Source organism: Gopherus flavomarginatus, chromosome 5, assembly GCF_025201925.1.
Source record: "Gopherus flavomarginatus isolate rGopFla2 chromosome 5, rGopFla2.mat.asm, whole genome shotgun sequence".
NCBI classification, from domain to species: Eukaryota; Metazoa; Chordata; order Testudines; family Testudinidae; genus Gopherus; species Gopherus flavomarginatus.
Genome location: NC_066621.1, coordinates 80,034,958 through 80,047,418, shown reverse-complemented (window position 1 = coordinate 80,047,418; position 12,461 = coordinate 80,034,958).

Here is a 12,461-nt window from a genome sequence, read left to right as displayed (position 1 = left end):
CTAAAGGTGTTAAGTCAATGCCTAGATTCAACTTAACTTTCATGAGTGGCCCACTATAGACAAGCCCTGAGAGTCAAAATCTGCCTTCCATTTCCCTCCTGCTTCATGGGAAAAATATCCTGATCAAGGCTGTACACGCTCCCACCCCATGCCACCTACTCATATCCATTTACACGGGGTGAAGGGGTGTAGTAGCTCAATGGCAGCTGCCCTCCTCAACACGCTGCTACCTGCAATCTGGGTAGTTGACACCAGGGAATAATGGGGCATCTTACCACCCTTCACTGCTTTCTGGGGCTCCACAAACCAAGTCCCAGTCTGGCCCCAAACAATGGAGAGACAAACACAACCACTGTCTCTTTTTTAATGTAGGTTGTTCCTGAATGAGGTCTTGTGGTCAATAGATCATCACCACTAATTTTATTCTCTCTCTCTGACACACACACACACACACACAACTAGATTTGGCCACCGTTAGTCATGCTGAATATACCCTTTCCTTAAAACATTTCACTGAGATCAGTGACAACTTGTGGAGTAAGAAACTTCTCAGTGTAAAAAAAGATGACAGAATGTAGTGCAAAATAAATGAGCACTCCAAATATTAGCAATACTTTCTATTGATCATTTTAAACATACTATCTCCTAAAGACATATTGCAGGCCAAAATGATGAGAACAAGTATATTTCATTCACAAATCGTTCTTCTCCTACTGAAATTCTAACTTTTTGGAGTTTGTCCTTGCTGATAGCTATGAAGACTTCCTGCCAGTGTCTAGACTGTATTATCTCTGCCAATTCTGTTCAGTTAGAGTCTTTGCAAGTCTTGTTCATTGATAAAGGGCCATGCATGTTTTCATCCCAGCAAAGGCCACTGCTCCGAGTGAAAGTCCTAAATCTTCACACATTGCACAGCAATTAGAAAATTGCTTTCTTGTTTCCCAGTTTGTGATACTCAGTCAGCCCCTGGTGTATTGCAATTGAAATTGAAATAGTTCCTGCAATCTCCTTTTTTTACTTGCTATTCCACCCTTCTGGCATAGTTACCCATCGTTACCTAAGGTGGGTGAGGTAATACCATTTACTGGACAAACATCTGTTGGTGAGAGAGACAAGCTTTTGAGATACACAGAGCTCTTCTTCCGGTCTGGGAAAGCAACTCCCAGCATCACAGCAAAATGCAAGATGGAACTGATTGTTTAGGATAAGTAGTTACAACATATTGTAAGGGGTAATTCAAGGTAGAGTAGCCCATTAACACCTCTGCACTCATAGAACAAAAAGAGGGGGTTAGTGGATTACAGATTGTTGTAATAAGCCATAAATCCACTCTGTCTCTTCAGTCTATCACTTTTCGTGTCTAGCAGAGTAATGAATTTAAGCTCCCAGTCTCATCTTTTGATTGCACAGGTTTCCTTTGAGGATGTGGACTGATAGGTCAGATATACAGTGATTGCTCTGTGAAGAGTATTCACCCACAGGTGATAGGGTGTTTGTGTCTTTCATTATTTGCCTGTGTGAGTTCATTTGAGAGCACAGTGATTGGTTTCATCCACGTGTTGTTCTTGGGGCATTCAGATATTACCTTGCCTCTCTAATATCCTGGGACCGACTATAACTGAACTGCATACAATATAGTTGCCATAGACCAGGGGTCGGCAACCTAAGGCACGCGTGCCGAAGGTGGCACTTGAGCCGATTTTTCATGGCACGCTGGGTGGGCTGAGCTGTTCAGCCCGCTGCCGCTCTGGGGTTCCCGTTGCTGGCTCCTTGCCAGCCAGGGTCCCACCCGGTCCAACTCAGCACTTGCTGCTGGCCTGGGGGAAGAACCCCAGGCTGGTGGTAGGCTGAGACCCCCAGCTGGCAAGGAGCCAGCAGCCAAAACCCCAGAGTAGGGGCAGGCTGAGCTGCTCAACCCACCCCCACTCTGGGGTTTCCCCTGCAATGTTGTTCTCTCCAGGAGCATGCCAGCTGAGGTCCCCCCTGCCGCAGCCCCACTCAGCACTCCCTGCTGGCCTAGAGGATGGAACCCCAGGCTGGCAGGGAGCTGAGACCCTAGCTGGCAGGAGCCGGTGGTGGAAACCCCAGAGTGATGGTGGTCAGCCCACCTCTGCTCTGGGATTCTGGCTACTGGCCCCTTGCCAGTCGGTGTCCCCGCAGTCCCGCTCACCTTGCTTCCAGTTGGAGTTCCAGAGCAGGCCCCCTGCCAGACAGGGTCCTGGCTTCCGACCCTGCTCAGCCCTACCAGCCACCAACTCCAGTCACCTCAGCTACTGATCTGGCATTCCAGCCGCTGACCTCCTGCCAGCTGGTTATCAACTGATAACTCAGAAGCCTGTGTGCAGCTTAAAGTATCCAAAAACGTGCCACCAGACATTGGAAAACTCCACAAGGATCACACTAAACTAATAAGATCTGCATTTTAATTTAATTTTAAATAAAGCTTCTGAAACATTTTGAAAACCTTTTTTACTTTACATATAACAGTAGTTTGATTATATATTATAGACTTACAGAGATACCGTCTAAAAAATGTTAAAATGTATTACCGGCATGCAAAGCCTTAAATTAGAGTGTATACATGAAGACTCGGCACACCACTGCTGAAAGGTTGCCGACCCCTGCCATAGACAGTTGTATGGAATTAACTCTGACTGTAATTAGCATTTAGTTCACTAGAGACTATTTTTGTGTGTCACCCATAGCATATATCAGTGCCAGTTAGATTACTAGCTATTGCTAATCCAACTGGTGATATGCCTTTCATAATTTCAATTCCAGCAATGTTAAATTGCGTCTCATAGGACAGCATTACAAAGCTGCCCAAAGGAGAAGGAGCTGAGGATAAAGAAATACTAGAGTAATTTCTCAGTTGAAACTGACTCCCTGCTCACTTTTTTCTCCCAGTTTAGTTAGGCTAGTCATTTGTAGTTTGTCTCACAACATGAAACTTATCTCCTGTATCAGACGAGATCATCAGCATTTGTAAGCATACTTGGTTAAACTGTACTTAATATCAGGGCTTGATTGAGATTCTACCAACAGGCAATGCCTTCATTTTTGCAGGCTGAATCCCTGTACAGAAATAGGATAAGAAAAGGTGCCACTCATGTTTAACCCCAGTACTGATCACCACCATTCTGCCGCCCTTACGCACAACGAATAATACCATTCAGCTAGACTGTGATTTGGATTGCACACTTTTAACCTCTTACTCAGTCTGCCCAGACCTTTAGTATAGCCATTAAGATGTAAGAGAGTCTATACTAGTGATCCCCAAAGTTTTTACTTCTGGTCCCCTTTTACTCCTGTCCACGCCTCCTCGCCACCCAGACAAAGTTAGAAGCTGCAGCTGGGAGCAGGGCCATGGGCAGAGCCAGGGGCCAGGGCTGGGGCTGGAGTCACGGCCAGGCCGGGAGCCAGGGGCCAAGGCTGGGGGCAAGCTGGGGACAGGAGCAAGACTGGGGACAGGAGTGGAGTCACAGCTGGTGACTGAGGCTGAGGCCAGGGCTGAGGTTGCAGACAGGATCTGAAGCAGAGCAGCAGCTGGGCCACAATCGGGGCCTGAGGCTGGGGACAGGGCTGGGGCTGCAGCCAGAGGCGGAGCAACAGCCATGCCGGCAGCTGGGGCTGTGGCAGGGTGCAGGGCCAGGCCAGGAGCCAGAGGTCAAGGCCAGGGCTGGAAGCGGAGCCATGGTCAGGAGCTAGGGCTGAAGCTGGGGGTGGGTGGGAGCCAGGGCAGAGCAGGGCTGGGTGATGCTCCTTCCCTACCTCCCATGGGGGCTGGCCTGGGCCCTGCTGCACCCCACATGAAAGTTCCTACCCATCTAAGGGGACACATCCCACAATTTGGGGCCCACGAGTCTATACATATTATTACTCTATGCCTGGAGAAAGTGAGCTGGGAGGAGCCCTGGATCCCACCAGCCACCACTCGAGAGCCAGCATACCCATAAATAGTTATTTATGGTCTATGCTAGCAATAAAGTATTAATCCTCAGAGCAAGAGGGAAATTGTAGACCTTGGGCAACACTTTTTTCCTTGGCATACTCCTGGCGGTGAAACTGCACTTGCTATGCCCTTCTGTTAAATCTAGACCACTTAGGCCAATGGAACCACTCAACATGGAGCAAGGTGCCATTCAGCATGAGTAAAGGTGGTAAATTCAGGCCTTGCACAATCACAAACCAAAATAAGAATTTAATCATGCACATTACCACATCCTGAACTACCACAAAGTCACAGAAATTAGAGATGGAAAATGCCTGCTGTACTAGATCATCCAATGTATGCCACTGCCAGTACAGGATTGTTCCCTTTAGCACATTTTCCAGTAACTGCCCTGTCTAGTTTGCACCATCCCAAGCCATAGGATTTCAGCCACTTCCCCTGACAGATTGTTTTGTTGCCTAACAAATCTTACTGTCAGGGAGTTTAACCTGATATTCAGCTTAAATGTTCCTTTTCTGAAATGAATCCCATTATTTCTACTTATAACTCATGTCGCTCTAAATAATTCTTATCCCTCCTTGTTATGAGTGCCCTTCAAAACTTCATAAACTGTTGCACTGCCCCCTTTTAGTTGTCACTTAGTTAAATTACACATATTTATCTTTGCTACTCTTTTCTAATAAATCACACCCTCCAGCTCCTAGATTGCTTTTGTGGCAAACTAAAATCAAATGCAGAATACCATGCACGAGTCTTACATATATTCCAGAGCTCTAATAATTTAAATATGTTCTGCTTCTTTTGACTTAGAATAAATATGCAAGCATTTCAACAGGGACTGCAATGAATTGGCCAGAGTGGTATAAGGTATTATAATTAGGAATAATGGAATAAAATTAAGCATCAAAATTAAGGAAATTTCAGGCTGAATATCAAGATAAAATGTATTAGTGACAATATCTATTCTATATCATGGAACAGTGTTCAAAGAGAAGTTGCTGGAAACCCTATCACATGAATCATTTAACATTTAAGTGCATAAGCATTAAAGAATATACTGTATACAATAATTGTGCATTGACTGAGGGGGATATATATATTGACATGGGTCATTTAGGTTTCTCATTTTTGGATTGTATACCTGAAGATAAATAATTGCAGTATAAAACTCCTTAATCCACATACCATACCAGAAGTATATCTGGTTTAAATGAAAATGATTTAGCAATATATTTCTTAAGCAAAGAGGCATTTTTTTTTGGTCTTTATTCTTAAATGATTGGCCAATCAGAACTAGAATTTGGGGATAATAAAACTAAATTAATAATGAAAGAAATCAGATCTTGAATTGTAAATTAATCCTATGAAACAAAAGTGTATTTAGGCTGGATTTAAGGAGGGATATAATACTACAATAGACTCATAAATCACTTGGGGAAGGAAGGTATGTATCAGAAGAAATAAATGCCAGTCCATGATCATTGGCTGCCCACACTGTATGAGGTGGTGAACATTTACATATTTTATTGCCATTCCACCAAGCAGATGTCTTTATGTTTTCCCAACTTTTCTTCTGGAATTGTCAGTGGCCAAATTATAACATTACTGTTTACAGAGACTTCCTACTACTAACACAAGAATACAAGGTTTTACTTAGCCAGCTTGCACCTGGAACAGAGGTTTGTGAGTAAATATTTTCACTCTGTGTTCCTGAGCAGATGAGAGAGACTACTGTTCAGACAAGTAAAAATCCATTTAGCCCTTGCTTTTTCGCTTTGTCAAAAGATGACCCAGGTGCCTTCTTTAAGGAAAAAAACACATTGAGAAATAAAGACATCAAATATGAGAATGACATGATAGTCAGGCAACCTCTGGTATCATTGATTTTTCATTTTTGTGTGTGGGAAGGAAAATCCCATCCCTTGAGACTTCAAAGTGGACTGGACAAAACTCTAGAAAATATATTGTATAAGGAACAATCCTGCAATTAGCAAAGGAACAGAGTGGATGAACAATAAGATCTTCTTAATCTCTGTGTGTTTGTTTGTGAGAGTTTGATTTGGAAAGAGGAGACACTTTCTTAAATATTTTCTCTCTGTACTTACAACAATAAAAATATAAAAGACTGATTTGAGCTGTGCATACTTTCCTAGAGAAATTAAATTACAAATTCAACCTTAAAATTAAGGCTAGCTTTTCTGTAAGGTTTACAGAAATTCATGCAACTTTTGAAGAACCTGGTTTAAGTTTTAAAAGAAACCGGGGCTTCATTTTGGGTGTAACTGGGGCTCTGACTTCAAGCATTCATTAGTTCAATGTAGTTTAAACCTCAAAACATGCAGTTTTGGTTGCTTCACTTCAAGTTGTTGGGTCCATTAAGCTCAAAACCAAAAGGGGTTTGAGCCCTATGGAATCTAAATTCAAACTACCATGAACACAAATCAACAAGTTTCATGTAGTTTCAATGTTGATTTTTTTCTTCAGTTATATAATTTGAAAAGGTATTTCTTGGGATGCCTGATTATGCAGATATCTGTGGGGAGTAATGTGGTCTTCGTCTTTGCTGGACTGCTGGAGATAGAAGTTGGAGCTGCTGGAGCTGAATGGAGATACTCCAAATCATTCTGCCTATGCGGAATAGACCCAGGCACAATGTCTCAGGAAGCACCAGTGGAATGTTCTAAAAGAGAATACCTCATATTTGCTGTTTGCAAAGGAGTTCAGTGTGCTTCCTCCAGCATATGCAGACACATGTTAGTGCCACAGCCTTCCAGGGCTCTTCCCCTTGGGTCTCCAAAATATCACCAGGTATGCTCATTCCCAGCAACCAAGAGAGTGCTGAACCTTACCTAAGTTGTGAGTGAAAAATTGGGAGGTCCATTCTCCCTGCTCCTGCTCTCTTCTTTAATGCACCTGCATAAGGGTACCCAAGATTTTTCCCTAAATGTTTTCTGTGGAGTCTAACATTTGAGTTATAATGAGTTGGGGGATGGGGGGCTGCAGGAGAGTAATCTACAGTATTTCAGTATTTGTAACATTTTGGGAAGAGTGTTTGTTTGTTTCTTTGTTTTTCCTCCAGAGGAAATCAGTGCAAGACCTCAATTCGGATTCCTAGCTTTTCCATCTCAATTTTAAACCAGAGTGGGCAGTGTATACCTGATGCAGAAGCTGAAGTTTACACATCATATGGAAGCAGACTGGTGCACAGGTGAGGTCTATGGTGAATGCACAGTCATCCAGGATTAGGAGAGAAGATCATATAGTCACAGCCGAAATGTTAATGGGGTCTTAATCAGTTCAAGATCTTTTTCTAGCATAAAGTATGCATGTTATTACCGCTTCCATTAATAGGATTCAGTGTTTACACATCAAGGGGAAAACAGACCCAGAGAGTATTAGCAGACATTATCTTGCATTAGTCTCAGATGAACAGTGACAGATAGAGCTGCTGTATGGGCTTTCTTTCAACAGTTTGCAAATGCTGTGGAAAAGAACACAAATCACCAAGAAACAACCATTTCAGTAAAATACATAATCAAATGGTGGCTGCACATTTTATGTGTGTGGGTGCAGTCTGATCTATTGTTTAGTATGGTTAGTCTTTTCTATTGACTCACTGTGTGACCTTGGGCACTTAAAATGTGGTTCTACTCTTAACAGTGTCTCAGTAAAAATAGTCTTGTCTCCCCATGACTTATAGATTAAACGTGCTCAGTTTACAAGTGAAAAGATATTTTTTTTAACTGCTACTCCTGTAAATCCAACCTTCTGAAAGCCAAGCTGGGTTCTGTTCTTCATATACATTAGAGTAACAGTTACCATCTTGACCACCACATCATGGATTGAACCGGTGACCTCCAGAACTAAAACACGTGAACTTCTACAGCTAGGGTTGCAATAGACTTGCAGCCTAAACTGATTGGAGACAAAGGGGAACATGCAGCATACAATCACCACTGGGTTACAATGACACCAGTAAAAAGTGCTGCAGGGTAAACTAGGGCCTCGGAGTATCTACAAACATCTTTATAGCAAGAACAGGCTGAAAAGAAGTGCACATGTGTATAGATGTCAATTTATAAAGCTGGAACAGATCAGCATGAATGCAGCAGAGAGTAATGCAGACCCCAGAATGCCATTGTAATTGCCCCAGGCATTTTGTTTTTAAATATCACATCACCTCCCTCTACCCAGCACTTCATTTTGAAACTCTGCCCTGGGAAGTTCAGGGAAGATCATCAATGGCAACAACAGCATCCTGACATTCTAAACCAGGAAGGGGGGAAGCAGCAGGCAGTCAAAGAAAATGCTGCATAGCCAGCAGGATTTGGAGCATATCAGCAGAATAAACAGCTTCCCCAGATAGCACTCAGTGCCCAGGACTGAATACTCCAGCCCTGTGTTTGCAGGGGAATGTGGGGACAGATCTCTTCTTGTTGCAGGTGCTGAAGGACCAGTCTGTCCCTCAGCATGTTCAGCAGTTGTGATTGGCTGCCCTTCCCCAGACGAGATGATAAATGGAAAAGGGCAGTCTGTTAGAGGGAGACTTGTCCTATAGATTAAAGTGATTTCCATAGACATGGTAGGAGATTCTGCAAATCCACAGTCTAGGGGCAACAGCTCTAGAGTGTTCAGATCTTCTTTGATTACATGAAATAACATTTGATTACATGAAGTAACAAAGTGCCACAGTGATTTTGGTAATGGGGACGTAGACCCCTAAGTCACACTGGAGCTTTTGAATATGTATCTATTATCTTAAAATTCTCACCTCTGCATCCCACCTATCAGCTTTCATTCACAGCTTTCCAGTTGAGAATGGCACCCAGCCTTCCTTCTGCATCCACCTCCCAGGCTACTGTCTATGCCTTGCTGCTCCTGCTCTCAAACAGTGTGTCTCTCTTTCTCTCTTCTGACCTTGATCACCTCTGACTTCATGATGTTCATTTTCTGGTTTGCTTGGTGTTACAGAGACCTTTAGTGAGTTGAATGTTGAACTGGGTAACACAATGTCAGCTGAGGCAGGGTGAAGGAAAGGCACCTGGCAATGAGTCAGCAAGTAAAGACTTCTGATTATATTACACATTTGTAAGATTGAGGTAAAATCTGTAGGCCCCAAACTTCTATGACATTGATCAAACATAGTTCAAATTACCCAAGTTCAAACGTTGTCACTATTTGATAGCCTTCTTGGTGGTCTGTGAGAAAGAAATTAACACATCTCAGTGCAGATTATAGCAGGCAGGTGTCCACCTCACATAAATTATTACCATGGTTGTCTCTGCTGATAGTCTCAGGAGGGAAACCAAGGAGCGAATGGACACATTGGTTTCTGCTTAGCTCTGTTAACACTCCTTTTGTGTTTGTTTCTATGAATGACAGCCTGAGTCTTACTGGTATGAACGTTCACAGAATGTGCATTTCAAAGTCACATACATGAGTATTCACAGAAACTGACTCTGACGTTTGCAAGCATTCATGCCTGAAGCGCTTGAATGCTCATCCAGCTGAGGAACATAAACAATACCATGTGATTTAACTGGCCAATTCACAATGTAAACATTCCCCAAACATTTGCTGAATAATTGTGGATAACAAATAAATTAGTGGAAATCACACTGTTCTCACCAATATTCCAACAGGAGGAAAGAAAATTAAATTTCTCCAGTGCATTACTTGTTACAAACTATTTGTTCAGCCCTTTACATTACCAAGATTTTTCTGTCTCATTCTTCTTCATATGTTTCCTTTCTTTCAGTGCAGGAAACAGGAAGATTTTATAGGGATGGTTGATGCCCTTGATGTACTTGCCTGCCACTAGTTCAGGCACAAGAAGGATGGATTTTTGGCTGGGACTCCCCGTCTCACCCCCCAACCTTTTTTTTTAATAACAGCTTTAAGCTAGAAAGACAAAGTTACTAAAATAGAGGATGACTGAATATTACTTTTTCATTGATGGCAAAGTGTTTAGTAATATTCAGACATTTAATTATTTTAATCAGTGTCTCTTTAATATGTCAACTGTACTTCTGTCTATAAACTGTACATCTAAGGCCATCATTCTTTCTTTTAATTGTAATGCTAAATTTTACTTTGAGCTCAAAGGGAGAGAAATATCATAACTAATCTTTTTCACACCTTTCCTTCTGCTAGATGACAAAACAAGGAACACAGTCTTCCTAGTCCTTTCTGTTTATAGGAAGAGCAAACTATCTTTGGCAATTAACAGGTACATAGTAAGCAGAAAGCACTGTAATACTGGAGAGAAATGTTCATACAGTCCTGTGTACTTTGCAGAAGCTGCAGTTTAAATGTTAATGATACAATTATAGATCTGAGTGAGTGAAATAGTCACACTGAACATCAAATATATTCCAACTTAATCTTCGGTTGCAAGGTCAATGGTTTTATGAGCCTCAGCCCATGCTCATGAAAATCTGACAAACAGAAACTGCAGTCATTCATAAAGAGCCCCTTTCTTTCCTCTCTGGTTGACCTCCCTCAGTTTTAGTCAGTAGCACCCATCCTTTCCCCTCTCAGTAAAAGAGATTATTTCCCAATAATCTGTCACAAGGAGGAGGTTCTTGCTTTTTATTTTCAAGTGACTACCAGTGAAAATAAGAGATTGATGGTACTGGAGGTTTTCCATGGAGATTTGAATTCATGGCTTTCCATTTGAATGCTCAGCCAACTTTTTTATCCCTTCAGAAACCTCTTTCACGTAAAAAAGTGGAACTGTATCTTTACATTGGCAAAAGAAAGTGTGAAGTGAGAGAAAGCCAGCCAAACCCCTCCGCTTATATTTGGCGAGAGAGAGAGAGAGAGAGGGTGATAAACACACTCTTTTTCTTGTTACATGATGGAACCTATTAAAATAATGACTTGTGTTTAAAGGAATGATATTGGGGTATTTAGGCCCAAAATGTAGATTTTTATGCAGGGGCAGAGGGAACCAAAACCAAACAAACATAGGAAAAGCTTTACTACACCTAAGATCCAAACCAAGACAAATATATTTATTTTAATTTATAAAAGAAATCAATCTCTGTCTACTTTTTTTTTGGAAAGCAGTAGTGATCATGCAAATTCAGTTACATTTTAAGTCTTCATTTTTTAAAAAATGTATTAATAATAATACCAATAAAAATGTGGGTGAACTCCTGGCCCCAATGAAGTTAATGGGAGTTTTGACATTGACTTCAGTGAGGCCAGGATTGCATCTTGTGTCATTTAAAGATATATTATATGTAAGTTGTCAGCATCCCTTTAAAAACATAATAAATGCCTCTTGTTGCTTTTCCTCTATATGTCCCTTGCTTCAGTTACTAGCCCAAATCAATTTTAAAAGAACTCTTTATGGGCTGCACACAAGAACCTTTGAATCAGGCTAAGTATTTAAAAACATGAGACTTGTCAGATAGAGGTTTTTACAGGGTCTGCGCTGCACACAATTGATGTCCTCTAGTTTCATAACTTTATTCCCCTGAAACTCCCAGGTGAGCAGGCTTCATGCTTTGGTTTCCATGAAAATTATGGAAAAGTCACACTCCGTGCGTGACCCTCGGGAATTATTTTTTGTGCATGCTCATATCCACTGCAAAGAAAAACCGACATTGACTCTAGTGATAAATCACCATATTACAACCATCAGGGCATTTAATTTACAACTCAAATCAATCGGGACTTGCTGATGCCAGACAGTAATATACTGTCAGTTTAAAACACTGGATATTGCAGCTCAGAGTGGGATGGGCTGTCAATCAACGGAGTGACAAAGTGACAATTTATGGTTTATAAAAATTCAGCAGACAAATTGCAAGAAAAATGCACTTTGATTTCAGCAGCACACTGTGTGGGATATGCCTGTAGTGAAATGACCCAAAAGGGTGGGAGAAAATTACACCTATCAAATTGCAAGACCCTATTTTCTCGCCCTTTTATATATGTATGTATTTTATTTAAAAGGTCTGTTTAAAACCCCTGAGGTTAGAGAAGTTAGTAAAACAAAATGTTTCTGCAGGGCCAGCCCTTTGTGCATTGGTAATGTAGATATGTAGAGGTATATAAAGACATTAATGGCGAGATACTAATTTGATATAGATCAGCGTAGGTACACTGAAGTCAATAATTGAGCTTTATAGAAAGCTGCAAGATGGGGTAGGGAGGTTGGTAGATGGATTTCACACCTCAGCCTGCATGTTACTTCTACTGCTTTGAATAGCCCTGGAGGTGTAACAGACATTCTTTTCCTGGTCTCTGGGACAACAGGAGGGGCATGAAGCAAGCAGGAGGGACAGACATGCACTTGATGACAGTGCCCCAATCCTTAAGAGGTCAGCCAGCTGCAAAGAGGGACAATCCCTCTGCATTGCGCACTGCCCATTTCCTGAGCCATGGCAGCACTACTTTGTGCCTTAGCTTTTCAGGGGTACTTGAAATCCAGATCACATTTCCCTCTCTTCTTCTACCAGATCTAATGAAATTTAGTCAGCTCATTTGGATTTAGGGT